Source organism: Aquarana catesbeiana, linkage group LG07 (assembly GCF_042186555.1).
Source record: "Aquarana catesbeiana isolate 2022-GZ linkage group LG07, ASM4218655v1, whole genome shotgun sequence".
Classification (NCBI taxonomy): Eukaryota; Metazoa; Chordata; class Amphibia; order Anura; family Ranidae; genus Aquarana; species Aquarana catesbeiana.
In genome coordinates, this window is record NC_133330.1 from 299,057,257 (window position 1) to 299,082,194 (window position 24,938).

The following is a 24,938-nucleotide window of genomic DNA, read 5'->3' on the forward strand; positions in this document are numbered from 1 at the left end:
TCCCCGAGACCTGAAACCTTTTAGGGCTTCTTATGGGGTAAAAATGTTTTTAAAAAAATTAAAAAGGCGGTTCTAGATAACACCTTAGAAATGAATGAACAATGAGTAGAAAAGTTCACCATGTCACCTATTTCGCAAAAGCTACAACCATCATTTCATGCATTTGGCCAGTTCGGTTTATCCCTTACACAGTCTGTGTGACATGGTTGATAGAGTCTGAAGCATGCATTAAATAATGCCATTTATTCTTCATTTTTATGCAAAATATCCCCAAAGAAAAACATTGATTGCAAGCACTATGACAGCATTTATATTACACACATCCCTCCAGAAAGGTTCTTCTTCAATACTAGTCAATTTCATCTGCAATTTTTGCTCTTCCTCTTTGGTCAGTTGGACCTTAGGCTGCATCGAGATACCACAGAACCAATAATAGGGCTTCTTCCACCAGGGGTGTGAAGGAGCTGTAATTATAAAAAGAGGTATGATATTCAAAGCTTGTACAGAGCAACAAAGGATTCAATTAGTGGTGGAAATGAAAATTTCAGTGGTGAAAGCGAAAATTCAGGATGCACTTGGCTGAAACCGAAATTTGATTTTTTTTAAATAATTATATATATGTATATATATATATATATATATATATATATATATATATATATATATATATATATTTATATATTCAGACTATATTTTCGGCGGCCGAAATTTCAGTGCATTACTAGATTCAATGGTTGCGTTTTTCACAAATTATGCATTAGAAGTGGCCTAGGAATAACTACTATACTGTAATTGCACCAGTGGTGTTCTCTAAAAGGAATCTTCGTTTTCTGCCTGCTACTGACCAAGGTCTTCACACAGGGAGCGCTACAGCATATGCCCGTGCAAGGGAAGTATTTACCCACACAGCATAGTTGCCAACATTGCAAAAAAAATATGTGGGATGCTTTTTTGGCTGTAGGCGGAGCCGTACAATAATTAGGGGGCGGGGCATTCATTTGTAGGTGTGGCTTCACCAAAAATGGGCATGGCTTACGTGAAATAGTGGACGTGGCTTAAATGGGCGTGGCTCAAGAGGGTGTGGTTAGAGTCTGAGATGAATGAGGGGGGGAGAGGGAAAGGGGGAGAGGGGAAAGACGGGACAGCAGCCCCAGATCCTACACAATAAAAATATGTGTATTCTAGAAATTTTAACAATCAGCAGATAAAGATACTCCAAACACCTGGTGTTAACGCTTCAATCATCCCGGCACCATGGTTGTTATGGTGTCAGGATGATTGAAGCGCATTATTTCTATTATTACATTGTAATATAAAATTAAATCATTCAACTCACCATAATGCCGAATCAGTGGGATCCCTGAGCGTGTCACTAGCCATGTCGCCTGCCACCAGCAGAGTCTGTCCTTGCATCAGGTGCCCCCGGCAGAGTCTGTCCTTGCATCAGGTGCCCCCAGCAGAGTCAGTATAGACCCCCTCAGTGCAGACCCCCCTCCATCAGTGCAGACCCCCTCCATCAGTGCAGAACCCCTCCATCAGTGCAGACCCCATCAGTGCAGACCCCCTCCATCAGTGCAGACCCCCTCCATCAGTGCAGATCCCCTCAGTGCAGACCCCCTCCATCAGTGCAGACCCCCTCCATCAGTGCAGACCCCCTCAGTGCAGACCCCCTCTGTGCAGACCCCCTCTATTAGTGCAGCCCCCCTCTATTAGTGTAAACCCCCCTCAGTGCAGCCCCCCTCTATTAGTGCAGACCCCCCTCAGTGCAGCCCCCCTCTATTAGTGCAGACTCCCCCTCAGTTAGTGCAGCCCCCCTCAGTGCAGCCCCCCCTATTAGTGCAGCCCCCCCCTCGGCAAGTAAGGACCTCCTGTACTGCACAGGCGCTGCGCCTGCGCAGTACGAGCCGGCGGAAATAGCCGAGCTGGGGAACTTTTCGGCAAGACACGGCGGCGCTGTGTGTTCAGTGGAGAGGGGAGGGGCCGTGCAGCTAAAGAAGCCGATTCATTGGCTGCACGGATCGAGCCCCCTTCCTCTCTCCACTGAGCACTAGGGGGAAGATCGAGCGGCGGCGCCGGCCGCCATTTTGCTGGAGCCAGCTGCTCCAAAAATTTAAAAAAAAAACAACATTCCCGATTTTCCTGATGGAAATCCCGATTCGGGACAGCCTCCAATCAGGATGAGGGTCCCAAAATGGGGATTGTCCTGGGAAAATCGGGACTGTTGGCAACACTGACACAGGGGTGCACCAGTGTTTCATGCCTCTCCATGCAGGCAGTCCCATTGCTGTCATTTGGGACACAAATGTAGATCCCAATTTGACATCTGTGCGGATGCAAGGCCCTGAATGCATTTGCATCTGTTTGCAGGGACACCTGTGCATGCCCATGCAGGTAAACAGAAACATACGCTGCAGTAGGCCCCATGTGAAGGAGGTCTTAATGATCATATGCTGATATTGGTGGTATTGCGGGTACCACAACACACACTTTCTGCTTTGGCAAGCTGCTGTGTCATATAGGGCCCATTTACAAATCAGCTGGCCAGCTGAAATGCATTAAACACATGTGGGTTAATGACATTGCATCGTGCGTTAGGCTAAGGCAACCCATTCTTTTGAAAAGGTTGACCAATGCACCACATTGGACAAAACATCATGCATACAGCATTTTTGGCAGTGCAATGCATGTGTGCTGGAAAGGCGCACTGGGTGCTAAAATGCACCAGCGCAGCATTGCTAAAAATATTGCCTACCCTTTTTTTAATACAGTTAGGAGCCTTAAGCAGCCCATTTAAATAAACCGGTTGAATGAAAGCAACTCACATTAATGTGCAACATTATACGTGCCAGTGCTGCTGCTCTTACCCACTGACAGCTGCATCTGAGCCCTGCTCTTATCATCTTTCCTTCTCTAAAATATGTCCTTACCCATACTACAGCATCTGAAGCTCAACCTAAAAATTATTCAAAGTTTATTAATAAAATTGGCCAAGAACTAAAACTGGAGGGGAGGCGAAGGATCACTGCTCATTCCGAAAACTTAAATTCCTCATCTGTAAATATTGCAGTGCTAGCAGTCCACACTGCTAAAATGGTGATGGTTTTGCTATCATTTTGACATGAGGTCACAACATGTCAGTAGCATAAAGAACACCAAACCCTAGATGTCTGTTTAAGACAAGTTCAACCTGCAAACTCACTCAGGAAGTTGTAAACATTGGCACCTTATCTGAAGACCTATTTTATGGATTGGAAGTGGTGGTAAATGTAGGGATGTACTTTATACAAATGGAAAATCTGTATTTTCATGCATTTAGATCAGTGGTCGCCAAATGTGGCATTTTGCTTGCCCTTTGCCGGTCCTTGGAGCACTGTTCCTCCCACTGACAAGAGCAACTATCCCTCGCACTGACACCAATGAGGCATCATTCCTGCCACTGACACCAATGATGGGACGTAATTCCTCCTACTGATATAAACAATTGCACACCATTGCTCCCCCTGACACCAATGATGGGGCACTATTCCTCCTACTGACCACAGGCACTGTGTAATTTTTTTACTACCACTGACCTCCATGCCTGAGACATTATTATTATACAGGATTTATATAGCGCCAACGATTTGCGCATCGCTTTACAATGTAGGGAGACACTACACCAACAGTACAATTCAAAACAAGAGGGTTAGAGGAGCCCTGCTCCTGAGAGCTTACAATCTAAGAGGGAGGGGCCGGTGAAACAAAAAGGTAGGGACTGTGAGGGATGAACTGATGAGGGGAGTAGAAGATTTGGTTGTTAGCTTGGGGCAGGATAGGCCTTACCTGAAGAGAGGAGTTTTCAGGGATCGCCTAAAAGTGGACAGAGTAGGAGATAACTGGACAGATTGGGGAAGTGAGTTCCAGAGAGTGGAAAAGGCTCTGAAGAAGTCATGGAGACTAGCATGGAAGGAGGAGACAAGGTAGCTAGAGAGCAGCAGATCTTGGGAGGAGCGGAGAGAACGGTTTGGGTGATATTTGGAGCAAAGATTGGTGATGTAGCTCGGGGCAGAATTGTGAATGGCTTTGTATGTTATTGTAAGTGTTTTTAATTTTATTCATTGGGCAATGGGAAGCCAGTGGAGGGATTGGCAGAGAGGAGTGGCAGACACTGAGGTAAGGTGGATGAGTGGGGGGATAGCTTGCAGAGAGGTAGGCCAATGAGGGAGTTACAATAGTCATGGTCTACTCTCACTGGCCACAGCTGCTAAAGTCTGAAGGTAAACTGGCCCTTTGTCTAGAAAGTTTGGGGACCCCTGATTTAGATCATAAAAGTGAAAACATGTCAATTTTATCTTCTATTTGTTCAATTATATACCATTTATCTGTAAGAACTATTTTAATCAGGATCGAATGTTTGCCTGTTCAAATATGTTGAAAACGTCAATAATTTCCTTATTTCCTTGGAGTGTACGTCCTTTTTAATAGAATTGTATATGTTCATTTATTATATTTTAGTATTTAGCATTTTATTTACCAGTACAACTTCCGGTGTAGATATTCCAAAGCCCTGAGATTTCTGTTAGACATCACCCACATGTGATGTGACATAGTTACATAGTAGGTGAGGTTGAAAAAAGACACAAGTCCTTCAAGTCCAACCTATGTGTGTGATTATATTTCAGTATTACATTGTATATCCCTGTATGTTGTGGTCGTTCAGGTGCTTATCTAATAGTTTTTTAGACTATCGATGCCCCCCGCTGAAACCATTGCCTGTGGAAGGGAATTCTACATCCTTGCTGCTCTTACAGTAAAGAACCCTCTATGCAGTTTATGTTAAACCTCTTTTCTTCTAATTTTAGTGAGTGGCCACGAGTCTTATTAAACTCCCTTCCATGAAAAAGTTTTATCCCTATTGTGGGGTCACCAGTATGGCATTTGTAAATTGAAATCATATCCCCTCTCAAGCGTCTCTTCTCCAGAGAGAATAGGTTCAGTGCTCGCAATCTTTCTTCATAACTAATATCCTCCAGACCCTTTATTAGCTTTGTTGCCCTTCTTTATACTCGCTCCATTTCCAGTACATCCTTCCTGATGACTGGTGCCCAGAACTGCAGCATAGTCTAGGTGCTGCCGGACCAGAGTCTTGTAGAGCAGGAGAATAATCGTTTTATCTTTGGAGTTAATCCCCCTTTTTAATGCATGCCAATATTCTGTTTGCTTTGTTAGCAGCAGCTTGGCATTGCATCTACTAGGACCCCCAGGTCCTTTTCCATCCTAGATTCGTCCAGAGGTTCACCCCCTAGTGAGTAGATTGTATTCATATTTTTGTCACCCAAATGCATTATTTTACATTTTTCTACATTAAACCTTTTTTGCCATGTAGTTCCCCACCCCACTAATGAGCTCAGATCTTCCTGCAAGGTTCCCACATTCTGCGTAGAAGTTATTGCCCTGCTTAGCTTAGTGTTATCCGCAAATACAGAGACTGAACTTTTTTCCCCATCCTCCAGGTCGTTTATGAACAAATTAAACAGCATTGGTCCCAGCACAGAACCCTGGGGGACCCCACTACCCACCTCTGCCCATTCCGAGTATTTCCCATTTATCACCACCCTCGGAACTCGCCCTTGTAGCCAGTTTGCAACCCATGTACTAACCCTGTGGTCCATGCCAACGGACCTTACTTTGTACAGGAAACGTTTATGGGGAACTGTGTCAAATGTTTTTGCAAAATCCAGATACATCACGTCTATGGGCCTTCCTTTATCTAGATGGCAGATCACCTCCTCATAGAAGGTTAATAGATTGGTTTTGCAAGAACAATTCTTCATGAATCCATGCTGATTACTGCTAATGATACTGTTTTCATTAATAAAATCTTGTATATAGTCCCTTATTATCCCCTCCAAGAGCTTGCATACCATTGAAGTTAGGCTAACTGGTCTGTAATTCCCAGGGATGTATTTTGGCTTTTTTTTAAATATTGATGCTATATTGGCTTTCTCCAATCACCTGGTACCATTCCAGTCAGTAAAAATTAGGGAACTCAGTCAAGTAATTGCCAGACCATTGTTCCTACGTATCCTCGGGTGCAAGCCTCCCGGTGATTTATTAATGTTAAGTTTCCCAAGTCTACTTCTAATTCTGTCCTCTGTTAGCCATGAGGGTGCTTGATGTGATGTGTCATGAGGACAAACACTGCAGTTTTGGTTACTGAAGCCCCCCCAATTCCCTCATGAAGACCAAGGAGAAGAATAAATTCAATACCTTCACCATCTCCCCATCCTTTGTAACCAGAGGGCCTTCCTCATTCTTTATGGGGCCAATATGGTCTGTCCTCCCTTTTACTGTTTTTTTTTTTTGCTCTCCTCCCCTATGTATCTTTCATGTTCCATCTTAGCCTCCCTAATTGCACCCTTACATATCTTGTTGCATTCTTTGTAAAGGCTGAATGCTGATAATGATCCCTCAGCCTTGTATATTTTGAAGGCCTTCTCATTTGCTTTTATATGCAACATTGGAGTTAAGCCATCCAGGACTTTTGTTCACTCTTTTAGATGTTTTTCTCAATGGGATGCACTGGCTAATGCTCTTATTTAATATGCTCTTAAAGCAAACCCATCTCTCCTCCGTATTCTTTGTTTCTAAGATTTTGTCCCAATTGATATCTTCTAGCAAGGTTTGTAGTTTAGGAAAGTTGCCTCTTTTGAAATTCAGTGTCTTTGTGTTCCCCTTGTGTTTCCTATTTGTGTGATTTATACTGAAGCGAATTGACCTCTGATCGCTGTTTCCTTAAATTGCCCCGTATTTCCACATCCATGATCAGGTCTGTATTATTGGTAATCAGTAGATCTAGTAACGCTTTGTTTCTAGTTCGTGCATCTACCATCTGATCCATGAAATTGTCCTGCAAAACATTTAGGAACTGGCAAGCCTTAGACAAATGCATGGTTCCCTCCGCCCAGTCTGAATAATTAAAATCCCCCATTATAACAACACTTCCCATCCTTTCTGCTAATCCAAATTGTCATAGGAAGTCAGTCTCCCCCTCCTCCCTCAGGTTAGGGGGCCTGTAGCATACTCCCAGTATTATTTTCCCCTTAGCTTCATCCCTTTGGAGCTCTACCCATAAGGATTCCACCTCCTCCCTAGCTCCCTTATTGATGTCATCTCTCACATTCATTTGTACATTATTCTTGATATATAGCCATACCCCTCCCCCTTTTTTACCCTCTTTATCCCTGCGATAAAAGGAATACCATTGAATGGTTGCCAGCCATTAATGAGAGCTATTGAACCAGGTCTCTGAAATTCCCACAAAATCTAACTCCTCCTCCTTCAACAGTATCACTATAGTTCATCCATCTTGTCCGCCAGGCTCCTGGCATTGGTGAACATGCTACACAGTTTAGACCGGTCGCATACTCTCCTCTTATTGGGTGTTCCGAGATTGTAAATAGGACTTTAGTCAACCTACCACTAATGCCCCCAATACTACCCTCTGGAATATGTTCATTGCTGACTATCTCTACCTCTGGACCCTCCCCCCATCGCCTAGTTTAAAAACCCCTTTAACTTTTTGGCCATCTTTCCTCCCAGCAGATCTGCACCCTCCTCATTTAGGAGTCCGTCCCTTCTATAGGACTGGTGACCGACTGAGAAGTCAGCCCAGTTCTCCGGGTAACCAAACCCTTCCTTACTACACCAGCTCCTCAGCTACTTGTTTATTCTCTAATCTCCCTCTGCCTTTCTGGTGTGGCTTGATGTACCGTTGGAGGTAAGTTTCCTCAATTTAGCTCCTAAGTCCCTAAAATCGTTCTTTAGGACACTCCATCTGCCTCTGACTTTGTCATTGGTGCCAACGTGCACCATGACAGCTGGGTCTTTCCCAGCCCCTCCCAGTAATCTGTCCACCAGATCCGTGATATGCCGAACCCGAGTGCTCGGTAGACAACATACAGTTTAGCACTTCAGTTCTTTGTCACAGATTGCCCACTCTATCCTTCTAAGAATTTAGTCCCCTACCACCAGAATCTGTCTTTCCTTTCCCTTCGCTTCGCCCCCACTCTCACTGGAGGAGTTCTTCCCCTGGCAGCTAGAAGAGTCCCTCAGCTCCAGCAGTGCTGGTATCTGACTGGTCTCACCAATGTCACTCAATGGAGTGTACTTATTGGGATGCTCCAGCCCAGGATTGGCCTCCCTGGCCCTTCCCCCTCTATCCTTCCTGACTGTCACCCATCTACTCGTTTCTAGTGCCTGCACCTCTTTGTCTCCACCCGCCTCTGTGCTGGCCCCTGTCGGCACCTGCCAGATGTCAACAGTAGTGATGGGCTTTGGCATGTTCAGATCTAGCCTGCCAGAAAGCCGTCACTGCACACTGCCAAGCATAGGCAGTGAGGCATTTCCCGACCAGCAGCTGCACATACACACGCTGCCTATGACTGGCAATGTGCAGTGCCAGCTTTCTGGTGGGCTTGATCTGAATACATCCTAGCCCATCACTAGTCAGCAGCCTCTCAAGTGACGCTCTATATTCCCCTTCCCCCCACCTATAAAAGGTTGTATAGGGAGGTAAGGGGAGTGGCAGAGTAGCTTGGTCAGCACAGACAGTAATAACACACTTCCAAAAGAGGGGAGGGCTATGATGTGTAAAGAGGGAGGGGACTGTTCTAGAGAATTGACTCTTCCTGGAGTAGTCACACTTTCTAACCAGTGGCACATTTTAAGTGAAAAAAAAAAAAAATTATTGAAAGGAAACATGCTGCAAGTAAACATTTAAAATACTTGATTTTTCTGTGCTTTCATCTGCAATGCTTCAAATTGGCAAAGGGGTCTCTTGAAGGAGGAATTTGAGACATAAACAAGCCTCCTGGACTAGTAAAGGATGGTGAGATAATTCAGGCAATCTAATCAAACTCTTATAGCTCGCATGGTATGTAACATCATAAATAAGGTTTCCATCAGACCATGATGGACAGAATTTGCTCATGTTCCCCATAGATCTGTAAATATGTCCCAAAATAGGAGAAACAAATGGCTGATTCTTAGTTTAAGCACTCACCTACATGACCTCCATTCTGTTCCTGAGTAGAGGAGACAGCATCTTCTGTCTGTGGTATATCATCAGCTGTGTAGCACAAACAGTCAAAATTCTTATACAATAATATGGATACATAAAAGACAATTCATACTTATCCTTGATGGCAACACACAATACATACATTATTGTGTTGTAATGCCATTGATTTTCAAAGACACCCCAGTAGATAATAACTGTATAACCATTACTCTAGTGCAGGGGTCTTCAAACTGCGGCCCGCCGGCCAGATGTGGCCCTTTGCTTGCCTTTATCCAGCCCTTGGGGCACTATTCCTTCCAATAATACCAAAGACAGAGCACTATTCCTCCTACTGACACCAAAGACAGAGCACTATTCCTCCCGCTGACACCAAAGATAGGGAACTAATTCTCCAACTGACATCAGTGATGGGGCACTCCCACTGAACACCAAGCCTATGGCATTGTTTACTCCCACCGATGCCAGGGAATTTTCTACTTCCACTGACCACAGTTTGGCCCCTCCAAAAGTTTAAAGGGCAGTAAACTGGTCCTTTGTTTTAAAAGGTTGAAGACCCCTGCTCTAGCGCACTTCCGTGCATTGTGGTGCACTGCATCATAAAAAAATAGTGCAGGTCCTTTTTTGGTATTGGCAACTCATTCAAATAAGCACATTAATGAGCTGCACTTACGCAACGCACGTTAATACGCAACCTGCTAATGTGCATTACCATGTGTTCATTTTTGCACTACAACAGTTTGAATGGGTACTAAAAGAAAAGCATGTTCCCCGCACAGAGCCATAAGCTCAACACTTCTAGACAACTTTTTGATAAATTGGAATGCTATTGCGAGCCAGGTCTTCGTCCAACATCAGAACCTGACTTTGCATGCTGAGGTAAGCCTTCCCGAAAGGGTGGAGGCTGTTCTAAAAGAAAAAAGAAAAGCATGTGCCTCGCACAGAGCCCTAAGCTCAACACTTCTGGACAACTTTTTGATAAATTGGAATGCTATTGCGAGCCAGGTCTTCGTCCAACATCAGAACCTGACTTTGCATGTTGGGGAAAGCCTTCCCGAAAGAGGGGAGGCTGTTCTAACCACTAGGACCGCAGATCCATATTAATGCCTATGGTTTTGGAATGGTATGTCCAAGAAACCAAGAATGTGTGATAGTCAGATGGACAAAAACTTTTGCACAAAGAGTATATATTGTTTTGATAAAGTTACCTGACATCTGCTTCACCTGGGGGCTGTTGATGGTGAGCTCACAAGCATCTTGGGATGAAGATATCTGATTAATAACATTCTGATTTGGGTCTTCTCTTGTCCACCAAGTTAAACGAGCAAGCTGAAGAAAATATAAAACGAAGCACATTAATGACCAACTCTTCAATTCACAGATAATAGAAAAAGTGAAAAACTCCAGAAGAGTGCAGATATGAATGTTTATGATATCTCTTTTTAGAGCCACCACAAAGAGCGATGTGCTGTACTAGTTTTTTCATACACAAATAAAAATATGAGACATTAGTTATGAGGAAAGGTTGCGAGCACTGAATTTATTATTTAAATACCGTACTGGTGACCCCACAATAGGGATAAAACTTTAACGTGGAAGGGAGTTTAACAAGACACGTGGCCACTCATTAAAATTAGAAGAAAAGAGGTTTAACCTTAAACTGCATAGAGGGTTCTTTACAGTAAGAGCGGCAGGGATGTGGAATTCCCTTCCACAGGCGGTGGTCTCATCGGGGGCATCGATAGTTTCAAAAAGCTATTAGATAAGCACCTGAACGACCAGAACATACAGGGATATACAATGTAATACTGACATATAATCACACACATAGGTTGGACTTGTGTCTTTTTTCAACCTCACCTACCATGTAACTATGTAATGTAACATAGGGAGGCTGTAATTGCGGATCTCTTTCTGATAAACACTAGTTTCCTGGCTGTCAATGCAGCCAATGGAAGTAGAAGAAAGTCAGACATATGCATACAAGTTCCAGACTGAGCTTGAAGTTTGGTACATCAGTCAGCAACTACCATTTTGTGAAGGATAAATTAGCAATGGCAGGCTTCACATTTCTCCCATGACAGGTTTCCTTTAAAGCAGAACTATGAACGACCATTTAAAAATGTGCTGCAGCTCTTAACTATACAGTAAGCCCCCCTGCAAAGTCTCACAAATACCTGTTGATCCTGCCAGTGAAGCTAACCCTAATGCAGTTTACCATGAGAGGGGGCAGTGATGCTGCACTGCTCCTGTATTCAGGGCACAGTTGGCACTCATGTAGGCTGTGTCTCGTTGCACAGGGATTAAAAACAATAATGCAGGGAGGCATGGCTATAAGCATTGTTATAAGCCTGTAGCTTGTCAATCGCCACCTGTCCACATTTAGTCCTGCCCACTGCTTTCTGGATTGATAGCACTGCTGCTGAAACCCTCCCACTGTGAGCTGCAGGGTCTTTGAGTGGAATAAAATTACCCTATATTCACACCTATACGTTTAGTGCGCTTTGCAGTTTGCAGAAACGCACTACAGCCCATTTAACATGGTTTCCTATGGTATTAGTTCACATTTATGCGTTTTGCGACCGGTGCATTTTTGGAAAGGGACTTTTTCCCACGATTTGTGGCTAATAGTAATCGTCTATAGTAGTCTATAGTCTATAGTAATAGTAATAATAGACTTCAATGGAGCCGCACCAGAAATGCAAGTGGTGCATTTTTGATGTGTTCTGTGTTTCTTATTTTACCACTGTATATAGCTGGTTGCTAAGCAGGGGGCCGGGAAGTCGTCTGCCGCATCCTTAGCAACCCATGAGTCATCACCTGTCAGCGGGGTTCCCCGCTGAAACCTGCATGTAAAACAAAAAAAAAAGGAGTGGGGTTCCCCCCCAGGTCCATATCTGAGCATGCCACCCTACAGGTCATGAAAAGAAGGGAACAAGTGAGAGCCCCCCTCCTTGAACCATACCAGGCTGCATGCCTTAAACATGGGGGGGGGTCCCCATGTTGATGAGGACCAGGGGCGGATCCAGAGTCTAGTCTCGGGAGGGGCACTGCCAGAAAATACATTTTTTGGGGGGAATTTATCAGGGAAATGGCTGGTGTTAGCGCTTCAATCATCACAGCACCATGGTTGTTATGGGGTCAGGATGATTGAAGCGCATTATTTCTATTACTACATTGGTGTATAAAATGAAATAGTTCAACTCTCCATAATGCAGAATCAGTGGGAGCCCCGAGCGTGTCACTTGCCACGTTGCCTGCCACCAGATGCGGATTGTCACTTGCCACTTCACCTGCCACACGTTTCGGATTGTCACTTGCCATGTCACCTGCCCCCAGATGTGGATTGTCACTTTCCTGCTACAATTGTCACTTGCCACATCGCCTGCCACCAGATGCAGATTGTCACTTGCCACGTCACCTGCCACACACTGCGGATTGTCACTTGCCACATCCCCTGTCACACATTGCGGATTGTCACTTTCCACGTCACCTGCCCCCTGATGCAGATTGTCACTTGCCTGCTACAATTGTCACTTGCCACGTCACCTGCCACCAGATGCGGTTTGTCACTTGCCACGTCACCTGCCACCAGATGCGGTTTGTCACTTGCCACGTCACCTGCCCCCAGATGCGGATTGTCACTTGCCTGCTACAATTGTCACTTGCCACGTCACCTGCCACCAGATGCGGATTGTCACTTGCCATGTCACCTTGCCACCAGATGCGGATTGTCACGTCGCCTGCCACTCATTGCGGATTGTCACTTGCCACGTCACCTGCCACCAGATGCAGAGTGTCACTTGCCACGTCACCTGCCACCAGATGCAGAGTGTCACTTGCCACGTCGCCTGCCACCAGATGCAGATTATCACTTGCCACATCATCTGCCACACGTTGCGGATTGTCACTTGCCTGCTACAATTGTCACTTACTGTTTCCCAGAGGGTGAGGCAGCAGATTACCAGTCAGGCAGCAGCGAGATGATGTTATCCTTTCTGCTGCCCGTGGCTGCCTGCACAGTGAGGGCGGAACTGTAGGGATGCAGGGCGGGCAGTGAGAGATGATGTCACTCTCACCCGCCCACTCTTTCAGACTGTCACCAGCCCGGCCGTCCGCTCTCTCACCTGCCCACTGTCAGTCTCAGACTGTCACCAGCCCGGCCGTCCGCTCTCTCACCCACCCACTGTCAGTCTCAGACTGTCACCAGCCCGGCCGTCCGCTCTCTTACCCGCCCACTCTCTCAGACTGTCACCAGCCCGGCCGTCCGCTCTCTCACCCGCCCACTCTCTCAGACTGTCACCCGCCCGGCCGTCTGCTCTCTCTACCGCTGAGCCAGCCACCTGCCCTCTCACCAGCATTCTCGGAGGGGGCAATTGCCCCGTTGCCCCCCCTGGATCCGCCCCTGATGAGGACAAGGGCCTCTTCCTGACAACCCTAGCCAGTGGTTGTTGGGGTCTGTGGGCTGGGGGGGGCTTATCAGAATCTGGAAGCACCCCAAAGTACCCACCCCCATGTTGAGGGCATGCGGCCTGGTGGGGTTCGGGGGGTGCTCGCTCGTCCCCTCCCTTTCCTGACCTTCTGGGTGGCATGCTTGGATAAGTGTCTGGTATTGATTTTGAGGGGGGCCCCATGCCAATTTTTTTTTAAATTTTGGCGTGGGGGTCCCCTCCAAATCCATAATAGACCTGAAGAGCCTGGTATGGACCTGGGGGAGGACCCTACGGCTTTTTTTTTTTGGAATTTTTTTGCCGGCAAATTTTTTTTTTACATTCAGCGGGGAAGCCCGCTGACAGCTGATGACTCATCAGTTGCTAAGGATGTGGCGGCCAGCTTCCCAGCCCCCTGCTTAGCAGCCAGCTATATACAGTGTGTTTTACAGTGTGTTTAACAAGGAAAATAAAACGTAAAACGCAAAATGCATGAAAATTGCATGCAAAAACGCATAAAAAAAAAAGGGAAGAGAGAATCCTGGAGGGGCAACAGAACTTCAGGGTGATAAAAGGTTGGGCTGTATATAACATACTCCTGACCACTGAACTTTATAGTCATGAATGTTGTTACGGGCTATGTTATTCTATGTCTATGTCTTCTTCACGGTAGGCTGTGTGCAGAAAAGCATAAGTAATGGAAGAGTTTTAATACTTACAAATGATTGTGCCAAGGTTTGTACATGTTTATTAGAAGCAGGGTAGTGCCTACAGGGGTCACAATTGCGACCTGGCCACCGCTTCAGGGAGCCCCGTGTGACCCCCCCCCCCGTACAACTAGGTAGGAGGAGCAGTGGGGCGGCTGCATACAGAGGAAATGACCTCTCCACTTTCCTCCTGCAGCCGCTGAATGCCTGCTGGAGGGAGAGGAGGAGAAGCGGGCATTCAGCGAGAAACACTGACCTGCTCTTCTGGAATGGCCGGAGTGCACAAACTAATCACAATGCAGATAATGGTTGTCAGCACAAATAGAATTATTGTAAAGTACAAGTAATGCACATTCTTGATGATTGACGGTCGACTATCCAGCTGTCCGCACTTTGGTTGACCATACACAAAATCCATGACCATCCGGATGAATCCAATTAGCATCCCAATTATCAGGGCCCAGAACGCACCCTTTGAACACAGGAAAATGAAAGGCTTTTAACTTGTAAGTATGCGTTGACAGATCAAAGAGGAACAACATTTAATAAAAAAAAAAAAAAGGCACATAGAAACATAATGCAGGCCAGTTAAAGATGAAAATCCAAGTATATGTAAAAATAAAAAAGCAAATAAATATTGCATATAAAATACACACACCTATACTAAATGCTTAAATCCTGTCTGTCCTTTTTTCTCAAATGTTATGCCCCAATTGGTGGGATTTTCCTTTCACTTCCTGTCCAAGATGAAATACCCTTGGACGCAAAATGTGGCAAAGGTTGTGTTTGACCTGCTTTACCTGTGATGCACGCACATCTCAGTAGGATTTCAGTAGAGCACAGCCTCAGAATGCTCATCCACAAATGGGCTTGTGTTTAATGTGTATTTCAGTTGGAGGAAAACACTAGAAACTTCAATAAGATATGTCAATGTATTCTGGAAAAATACAATTCTAGGCCAAATTTAAAAATCACCTGCTCATTGACCCTCTTGAAGAAGATAGCAAGAATAAATATGGCAGTCAGTGGTGGGGTCAAGTAGCTGTTGATAGATTGCACATAGTCAACTATTCCACTGCTCACGTGTTGGATGACAGGGATCCACAGGATGCTGATAACTACAAGGAGTGCAGTACAAACTCTGAAAGAAAATTCATGATTTAGATCAGATGCCTTTTAGGTTTAGAAAGGTCCTGGACCAGGCTGTACTGCTGAAAGCTAAACCTTAAACTATGTGAGGGAAAAAAATAAAATAAACCTGACCCCATCAGGGAGATTTCCACCTAATTTCCTGTCCCTACAACACCCCTGTACAATTATTGGGACAGCAATAAAAACACAGTTATACATTTAAACCCGTTCTTACTTTTTTTTGTTCTCATTGTCAGTGTTTCCAAACTCTTCCTGCCCTGACTTGAAGTGAGGGGAAATGTACCCAGTGGTATAGGTCATCAGCCCAACTTGCAGAAAATCCACATTTATTATGCCGTGTACACACGACCAGTTTTTCCGTCAGAATAAACTCTGACAGTTTTTTCGACTGAGTTCCGCTGAAACGGACTTGCCTACACAAGATCACACCAAAGTCCGATAGTTTAGAACGCGATTATGTAAGACGGGACTAGAAAAAGGAAGTTCAATAGCCAGTAGCCAATAGCTGCCCTTGCCTTGTTTTTGGTCCGTCGGAATAGCATACAGACGAGCGGTTTTCCCGATTGTATTGATTCCGTCGGAAAGATTTAAAACATGTTCTATTTTTAGGTCCATCAGAATTTTCAAAAGAGAAAGTCCGATGAAGCCCACACACAATCGGAATATCCGATGGAATGATTCGGTCGGACCTTTTCTGCCGGAAAGTCCGGTCATGTGTACGCGGAATTACAGTATGATAAAATCACACTATGCATTGTTTCAGAACCACTCAGGACTCCATCAATGTATGTGTGACTAAGGAGTCTTGCTTTGAAACATTGTACTATGCTGTCATTTTACTTATTTATAGGAAGGATTATTAAGAGAATTGGACTTTTTTGAAAGAATTAAAGGCCAAGTTTGGACAAAGAACATTCCTCTCATTCTTCCCCCTACCATTTAGCTCAGTGGTGTCCAAACTGAGGCACTTTGCGTGCCCTATTATGTCCACTGACATTAACAATGGGGCATAATTCCTCCAACACACACCAATGATGGGACAGTATTCCTCTCAATGGCGCCAACAACGGGACACTATTCCTCTCAAGTACACCAATAATGGGGCATTGTTACTGACTGCAGGACATTTTCTACTTCCACTGGCTGCAGTAGGGTCCCCCCAAAGTCTGAGGGATAGTAAAATTGGTCCTTTGTTTAGAAAGTTTGGAGACCCCTGCTCTAGCTGATTACTAGAAAAAAAAAATCTAAATACCCATTTTACTTCCCTCAAATCTTGGGGTCCCGGATCCTTTACTTTTTTTTATAGTAAGGTCTTTCTTCAGGTGTCCATATTACCTGCACAATGTGGCAATGTGAACACTATCTACTGGCTGTCCACTCAGAAACCAGGAGAGGAGTGATGTTATTGCAAGGAGAAGGTAGAGGACCTGGATGGCACAGAACAAGCCTATGTGGATCAGCAGTCCTCGCATCTGGAAACTGCACCGACAGGGGACCTGGATGGTGGATTTAGGCAAGTGTCCTTTACCAGGTAAGAAAAAAAAAAACCCTTACATGATGGGTTAGAGAGGGGTGGAAGCAAAGGATGGGATCCAACATTCTATGGATGTATTAAACATCGACAGTCATTGGTCATTAAAGAAACCATACCAAGGCTCTGGTATGGCAAGCAATGGGAAAATGTTTATCAATCTGCTCAATAGGAACACAGATGTAAAAAAAAAAAAATCTGATACAGGCTCCAACCAAGAAACAAAAATGCATTTTGGTTGGATTTATGCTTTAGCTGCCATTCATTCTTCATAGATATCTATGGTGTTACGGAGTTGTCTGGCGGGTTGTGTGTAACAGAAAAAGTGTCTGAACTGAATTACAAATATTTTCGGAGGTACAACAATTCACAAGTAAAGTATGCATCAACTATGTATATTCTTGTCCATCATTTTGCTTTAGTCATCAAAAATGTTGTACTGCACTAAACATTAAATTTAACTTCTAGATTACCGCATTATTTATATTTGTGTCTTTGACATTCTGGGTTAAAAAAAAAGCATGCTGAATGGTGCTGGCTGTCATTCATCCTGGAGGGGCCAACATCAGTAAAGGTTTTTTTTGTGTGTGTGGGTTCTAGGTATCGCTTTAACCAATAAGGAACCATACTTACCTACCCACAATTACAAGCTCCCGGTCCTTTGCCTTCTTGCGGAAATATAACCAGATGTCCATGGTGAAAATAGTGCTGGCACTATTAAAGATGGATGTGAGTGAGCTCATCAGGGCAGCCATGATTACCGCTATCATTAACCCCTTCAGTCCTAAATAAAGAAGAGAAAAACAAAATCAGACAGGCAGCTGGAAAATAATATGTTGCCTCCTCACTGCCCATTTTAATCCCCAAAAGGCTGAACCACTGCACCTGCCTGCATCAGATGTCCTTTTTAGTCGCTAATTTATTCGATAAATATTCCCCACTGGGGTTTGTACTCGACACACAGCCATTAATGTCTGAACCGCTGGCAATAAAAGTGAGTACACCCCTAAGTGGAAATGTCCAGATTGGGCCCAATTAGCCATTTTCCCTCCCCGGTGTCATGTGGCTCCTTAGTGTTACAAGGTCTCAGGTGTGAATGGGGAGCAGGTGTGTTAAATTTGGTGTTATCATTCTCACTCTCTCATACTGGTCACTGGAAGTTCAACATGGCACCTCATGGCAAAGAACTCTGAGTATCTGAAAAAAAAAGAATTGTTGCTCTACATCAGTGGTTCTCAACCTGGGGGTCGGGACCCCCTCGGGGGTTGAATGACAATTTGCCAGGGGTCACCAAGTCCTGGGCTGTTCCTGAAGCCTGCACCGCTCTCCCAGCCTTTTCACGGCTGCCCAGCTGGGCTGTTCCTGGAGCCCACGGCCGCCTCTTTGCAGCCGCCCATTCCGTTCACAGCATGGCTGGGGGGGCAGAGACTAGAGGTCAGCTGACTGGTGAGGAATGTGAAGTGGGAGGGGCTGGAGGAGACCCCATCTCCTGATTTCAGCATAGGTGTCACTGCTGTGAGACACCACAGAGCTGAAGTCACAGTGAGTAACACTACCTGAGTTGCCATTAAAAGTCCCCACTACAGTTCTCAGATCAGCAGATGACCTTGATTAAGATCACCTAAATTGGCTGATCAGAACCCCCCCCAGCACTGTCATTCATCCCACCAGCGCTGCCACTCATCCCAACTACCCACCAGCACTGCCACTCCTCCCACCAGCACTGCCACTCATCCCACCAGCACTGCCACTCATCCCAACTAACCGCCAGCACTGCCACTCATCCCAACTACCCACCAGCACTGCCAGTCATCCCAACTACCCGACAGCACTGCCACTCATCCCGCCAGCACTGCCACTCATCCCAACTACCCGCCAGCACTGCCACTCATCTCAACTTACCGCCAGCACTGCCACTCATCCCAACTATCCGCCAGCACTGCCACTCATCCCAACTATCCGCCAGCACTGACACTCATCCCATCCCCCCCCCCCCCCCAAAGAGTAGGAGAATATAAAAAAAATAGAGAATACATGGAAGGGAAAGGAAAACAGGGGGAGGAACAAAGAAAAAGGGAGAGAAAGAATAAGATAAAGAACAAGAAGGACGGCTACAGAGAGGGATGGGGGAAAAAAACAAGAAATTAGGATAGAGAGGGATAAAAGGGAAAGAAAGGAGAACAAAGAGAGTGATACATTCTAAAATGTACCATAAGGGGTTTGAACACTGTACGAGTGGAAGGGACTCGGGAAATGCTAAATTTCCGTGAGTTAGGGGGCGCAAATTTCTTGTCTTTCCTTGGGTGCTGAAAACCCACGCTACGAAAATGTTACTTTTAGGGGTCCCCACAACTTGGGAAATTTTATCAAGGGGTCGCGGCACTAGAAAGGTTGAGAACCACTGCTCTACATAAAGATGGCCTTGGCTATAAGAAGATTTCCAAGACCCTGAAATTGAGCTGCAGCATGGTGGCCAAGACTATACAGCGGTTTAACAGGACTGGTTCCACTCAGAACAGGCCTCGCCATGGTCGACAAAAGAAGTTGAGTGCACGTGCTCAGCATCATATCCATTGAGCAAATGAAAGTAAGAAAACGGCTAATTTCTATACTTGTTCCAGGTCTAGCATCAGAGTGGAAGCCAGGGAACTAGCGTGGGCAGTAGAAGGAAAGGTCAGCAATAGCTCCCTGCCAGGGTAGCAAATAAGGTACATACATGGTGTATGTTTCTCTGGTATAGCCCCCTAGACTTGACGAAGATCCTTAAAGCCTTACTATACAAGTGGGTAGCTACCAAAGGGCAATTTTACAAGGTGACCAGAGGTCTGTTTATTTTTTTTTTTTTTTTGAAAATTCTTTTTATTGAAGTATTTCAATTAAGTTACAAAATAGAGCCTATTGGGCATACCCAGGCTCGAACGAACATACAGCAAACCTAACTAAAACACCTATAGAACTGGAACACAACCACTAAAAACTTGGTACACTTGGACCACCTATGCAGTTTGAATCATATCTGCTTCACCAGTTAAACTTCTGAATCTAGCCCAGAGATCTGTTTTAAGTTGTGGTGAATGGAGGTATTTCATTCCAAAACAGGCAACATGAGAATTCCGCAACCAACAGAAATCTAGCTATTTATCTAGCTTCAGATAGCTTTGCTATTTCGAGCCCTTGACCTCAAAAGATAAAATGAGTGAAAGATTAAACAGTAATGCAATGGAGTTTGATTGACTTTTACAATGATTAATCAAAGTTTAATTTTATTTACCAATCATAAAAACATAAGTAATATGAAATAACACATTTTGTACTTTTTACAGTGATCTGCCTGCAAACGTGCTTCCAAAGAGTTAAGAGTTTTCCTTCTGCTGTGTGCATGCACTGGTGTTATGTGTGCAGACTAAATGTTACAATGGATCTTGTTGTAACTGTTGTCCTTGGTTGACTTGCTGAGTTGGTGGATCTGAGAAGAAGGTTCATTTTCATTTTCGTTTCTTGTTTTTTTTTTTGGAAAAAATTCGTAAATTCGAAAATCCAAAAACTCTAAAAAAAAAAGAAAGAACAAAAACCCAAAAATTCGAAATAATAACTATTATGCAGCATACACACGGTCAGACTTTTCTATCGGACTGGTCCGACGGACCGAGTCCGGCGGACAATCCGATCGTGTGTGGGCTTCATTGGACCTTCAGTGGACTTTTCCAGTCGAAAATCTGACAGACTTTAGATTTGGAACATGCTTCAAATCTTTACGTCGTAACTCCGCTGGACCCAGAGATCCGCTCGTCTGTATGCTAGTCCTACGGACAAAAACCAATGCTAGGGCAGCTATTGGCTACTGGCTATCAACTTCCTTATTTTAGTCCGCTGTACGTCATCACGTACGAATCCGTCAGACTTTGGTGTGATCGTGTGTAGGCAAGTTCGTTCGTTAAAAAGTCCATCAGAAGTCCGTCAAAAGTCCGTCAAAAGTCCGTCGCAAAGTCGGTCGGACCAGTCCAGTCGAAAAGTCCGCCCGCGTGTACGCGGCTTTATATTATTGATATTGGAATTTCCTTTCAAATTTGGCTGTTAGTGAACGTAACAAATGCAAATTTATCTGAAGTTACGAATTATCCGAAATAAAGAATTCCACATCTAAACAAATGAAACAGAACAAAATGATAATAATAATAATATGTTTTCATTATTATTATTGATATTTATTATTATTAATTCCTTACGTTCCATTCATTTAGATAAGGCATTCATTATTATGGATAATTCGTAACTTCAGATAAATTCGTATTCATTGCACTCACTAACAGTCAAATTTAAAAGGAAATTCCAATACCTATAATTTAATAGTTAGTAATAGTTACGTTATTAGTTATTATTTCATATTTTAAAATTTTCAGGTTTTTGAATTTTCATTCATATTTTCGGATTTTCGAATTTCCGAATATTATGAAACATTTGGAAATTCAAAAATTCGGATATTTCAGAATTAACAAATTTGTCTAAATTCGGTAAAAAATGAATTTGGAACTAAACGAGTTGTACATGTCTAGTTACCGCTGCTGGACAGGTTTTCCCACTCTTTGAAAAAAAGGTTACCCCCCCTTGCCAGTTATACCATATAAATAGGGGCTCATTAGCCCCAAATAGAGTCTTTGGTTGGGGAAAGACTGCCAAGATGTAGCAGTTATGCTGTCGATCAGAGCATCCCTTTGGGGGAGCCCAGTCCAGGTTCCCAGTGAGGTCTGAAGACTATTCCTGAACTCAGCCTGCCTTTACCTGGACTATCATAGAACCACGCTACCTGTCTGCTAATCGCAAGTACCTGTTTGCTTTGCTCATTTCGCTCCTGCCCTGGCGTTGGCCAAGCACTATAGCATTGTGTGTAAGACCTGGGGCAACCGAGTACTCAGAACAAATCAGCAACAACATTGCCCATATCCTGACAGCTTCCTTTGATGGTTTTATGTTTTACTAAATTGTAGTGACTCAGTCTTCTGACTCCAAGCAACATCTACTGCACCCCTGCCCCCTACAATTTTCTTGTGAATTTAAGACACAAATGTCCAGAGAAGGTAGATAATAGAAACACAATTAGTTGAAAATGATTGCACTTTGTAAATGTTAAAGTGTTACTAAACCCACAACAGTAAAATTAGTCAGTATATGCAGTAAAGCATGCTTGTTATACTCACTGTGGAAACTAAGGGGTTAATCCTCTGCATTGTGTAAAAAGGCTGTTTGATCCTGTCTTCTTGGATTCTTCCTTTCTTTCGCTGTCCCCAATCCATCTCCTGATAAGACAGAGCTTTTGGAGTCACTCTGCACATGCTCAGTTTGGTGTGTATTACTATAGAGTTTTTTTTATCTTGGAAGGGTGCATGTGATCAACACAGGGCCAATCAGCACTGTCCAGGCAGAGGGTCAGGGGTAATGCCACCTCATAAGACAGTCAGAGTAGAATGAAAACTCCTCCTACAAGCTTTCTCTGCTGATGAGAAAAGATATTTAGCAGTTTACATTTATGGAAACTATTGCATTTCCATGTTCTGGGTACTGTGGGAGACCAGATATAGTTAATGCAGAGTCCTGGGTTTAGTAACACTTTAAGACTTGGTGCTTTCCCCCCTATAACCTTCTGCATTAAGCCCTGGCCCAGGAGTGCCATTAAAATACAGCCCTTCCGAGAGATTACTTGTAGAACACCCAACTCTGCTCCAAGTGGAGCCATCTTACCTACAGGCAGGAGTGTCATCACCAGCTTGGGATAGGCAATGTTTGCACAGCCCGTTTCAGAACCGCAGTACTTCATACATTCTGAGGGGGCCACACAACCAATTTCATCTGGAAAAAATATTCATAATTTTAAGAGGTTTCTAGTTCCTCTGTAGGTTTATCCAGTCAATTGACAATGAAAAGACCAACATTTTCACAATAATGGATAGAAAAGGTTTAATACAGATGTGTTGGCAGAGCCTGAGCTTTTAGTCTTGTTATATTAAGGTACATTACAGGTGATCTCCATTTAAACAGCTATATTCTCAAACACAATACCCATATGAGAGCTATTTTATAGTATTTTTGTCCACCCAGTCCTGAGATTTACAAATCGTCTAAATCTTTTTTTTTTTTCTAAACACTCTGCTATAATTGTATACACATACAGCAACATTTAGATAATGTCAAATATTTGTTCCTTTTACTTTAGGTTTAAATAGTTGAAAATTGATCAGATCTCTGAAGCATGCAGGTTCCATCTCTACTGTGGGCATCTGAAGCCCTCTTCTCTTAATTTCTGGGATTCGGTGCAGCTGGCTACCCAGCATGCACCTCCCGATCTCATGCCTGCACAGTAATGCCACTTCCTGACAGGTTGCTATAGCAACCTGTCAATTAGGACATCCTGGTGCTCCCATTCGCATCATTTCTGGTCCGGAAATGGCACAAGATTTCAGGTATTAGGCGATTCCCATGGACTCCTGGGGTAGATGAGGCCGATATCCCAGGAGTCATCACCTAGGCGGCCGGAGGCAGATGTGCTCCATACTACATAGAAAAAAAAGGTATTTATATAAAAAAAAAAACTATTTGCTATTTTAAATAAAGAGGAGAATGATCAATGGATTAATCCCAAATTTAAAAAAACGGGTGGTGGAACTCTGCTTAAGTAGCGCTTACAGGTCTTGTGCCTTCCTTAGCTAGTAAAAGCAAAAGCAAAACACTGATGAGCTCATCTCTAGTGCTCTGCTCGCTCCTCCTATCAGCATGTCATGTGCACTGCAGCACAACTCATTGACTCATTGAACTGCTTCTCCTATCCCCAGTCTGGCTCATGGTGATGCTACCTCCTTCATTACTGTACAGGGATTGCAACAGACTGATACCAAGTAAACTTCAGGTGTTTACATTTTACAAATACATTTATTTATGTATTAATGAATACAAATCTGCAGTACATTTGATTTTATATCTGTCTGAAGTTTAGCTTTAAAATTAAAAAACATATTATTTAACCCAGATATACACCCATGAAAAATCCTTAAATGTATAGTGCAACTTTCCATGTCCATGTGTATAGTGCATTTTACTAGTGCTTGAACATAGGAAAGGGAGGGTCAGCAGTGTGAGCTCTTTTGCAATGTACAGCCCTGACAACACTGGCAGCTTGCTAACAGGAGAATACAGAGTAGTATATTCATCAATTTGGTGATAATCCCAAGTTGTGGGCAGTCTAGAAATAAACTTTACTGTTCACCTGCAGAATACAGAATTGAAGTCTGTGTAGCGCCTCCCCCTGTAGGAATTGCTGATGACCGGGTTCCCCAATGATTTTTGTTGCTTTATTAGGGGATGATAACTTGGATGGGGTATGTAATTATGGGATGCCCAACTTGAAAAACATCCAAACACAAAACCAGGGACAACTTCCTCCCCATGTAGTGTACAAACTCCTCTTCCTTCCTCCTGCACAAACTTGGTTCCCTTATGTATTGCACCTGCTGGTCACTCCTGGAGAAACTAACATGTTTATTCAGCAACAGCCCAATGCAGGCTAGAAACTTACCGTCCCTTTTTTGGTAGAGTAGCACATGTGGAGTGAACAGCATCTCTCATCACCTTCTACTTCCCTGTAGACACCGATCCCAGTTCTACTGCTGCACAAATGCTATCCCGCCTGGCTGCTCCCAGCCCACCTGGCTGCTTTCTTCTCCCAGTCCTCCTGACTGACACACACATGGAGATTCCCCACGGCAAGGTTGGATGAAGACTTGGCACACTGCTGTCTTCAAGAGAGATCTGCTACAGCTGGCAGTCTCTCCCCTTGCTGATCTACTCACTGTCTCTCCGGCTTGAATCCCTCCAACTGCCTCCTGTGGTGGGATTCTTCAAAGCCAGCCACCTGAGCTTCAGCTTGAGGTGACCCCTCCCTCCGATGGGGGTCCTTCAAGGGCCGCCGACAGCCTCTTCACAGCACTGCTTCTCCATCTTCCACCCAACTCCCCTGCTGGCATGGCTCATTCGTATTTATGAGCTCCTTAGTCCCCTGCCAGGCCCACTCC

General features: G+C 44.3%; 1 pseudogene; it reads right to left on the bottom strand.

Moving 5' to 3' along the window:
• Positions 1-255: 255 nt before the first annotated feature.
• Positions 256-24,938, bottom strand: part of LOC141103690 (sodium/glucose cotransporter 4-like) — a 43,257-nt pseudogene continuing 18,574 nt past the window's right edge.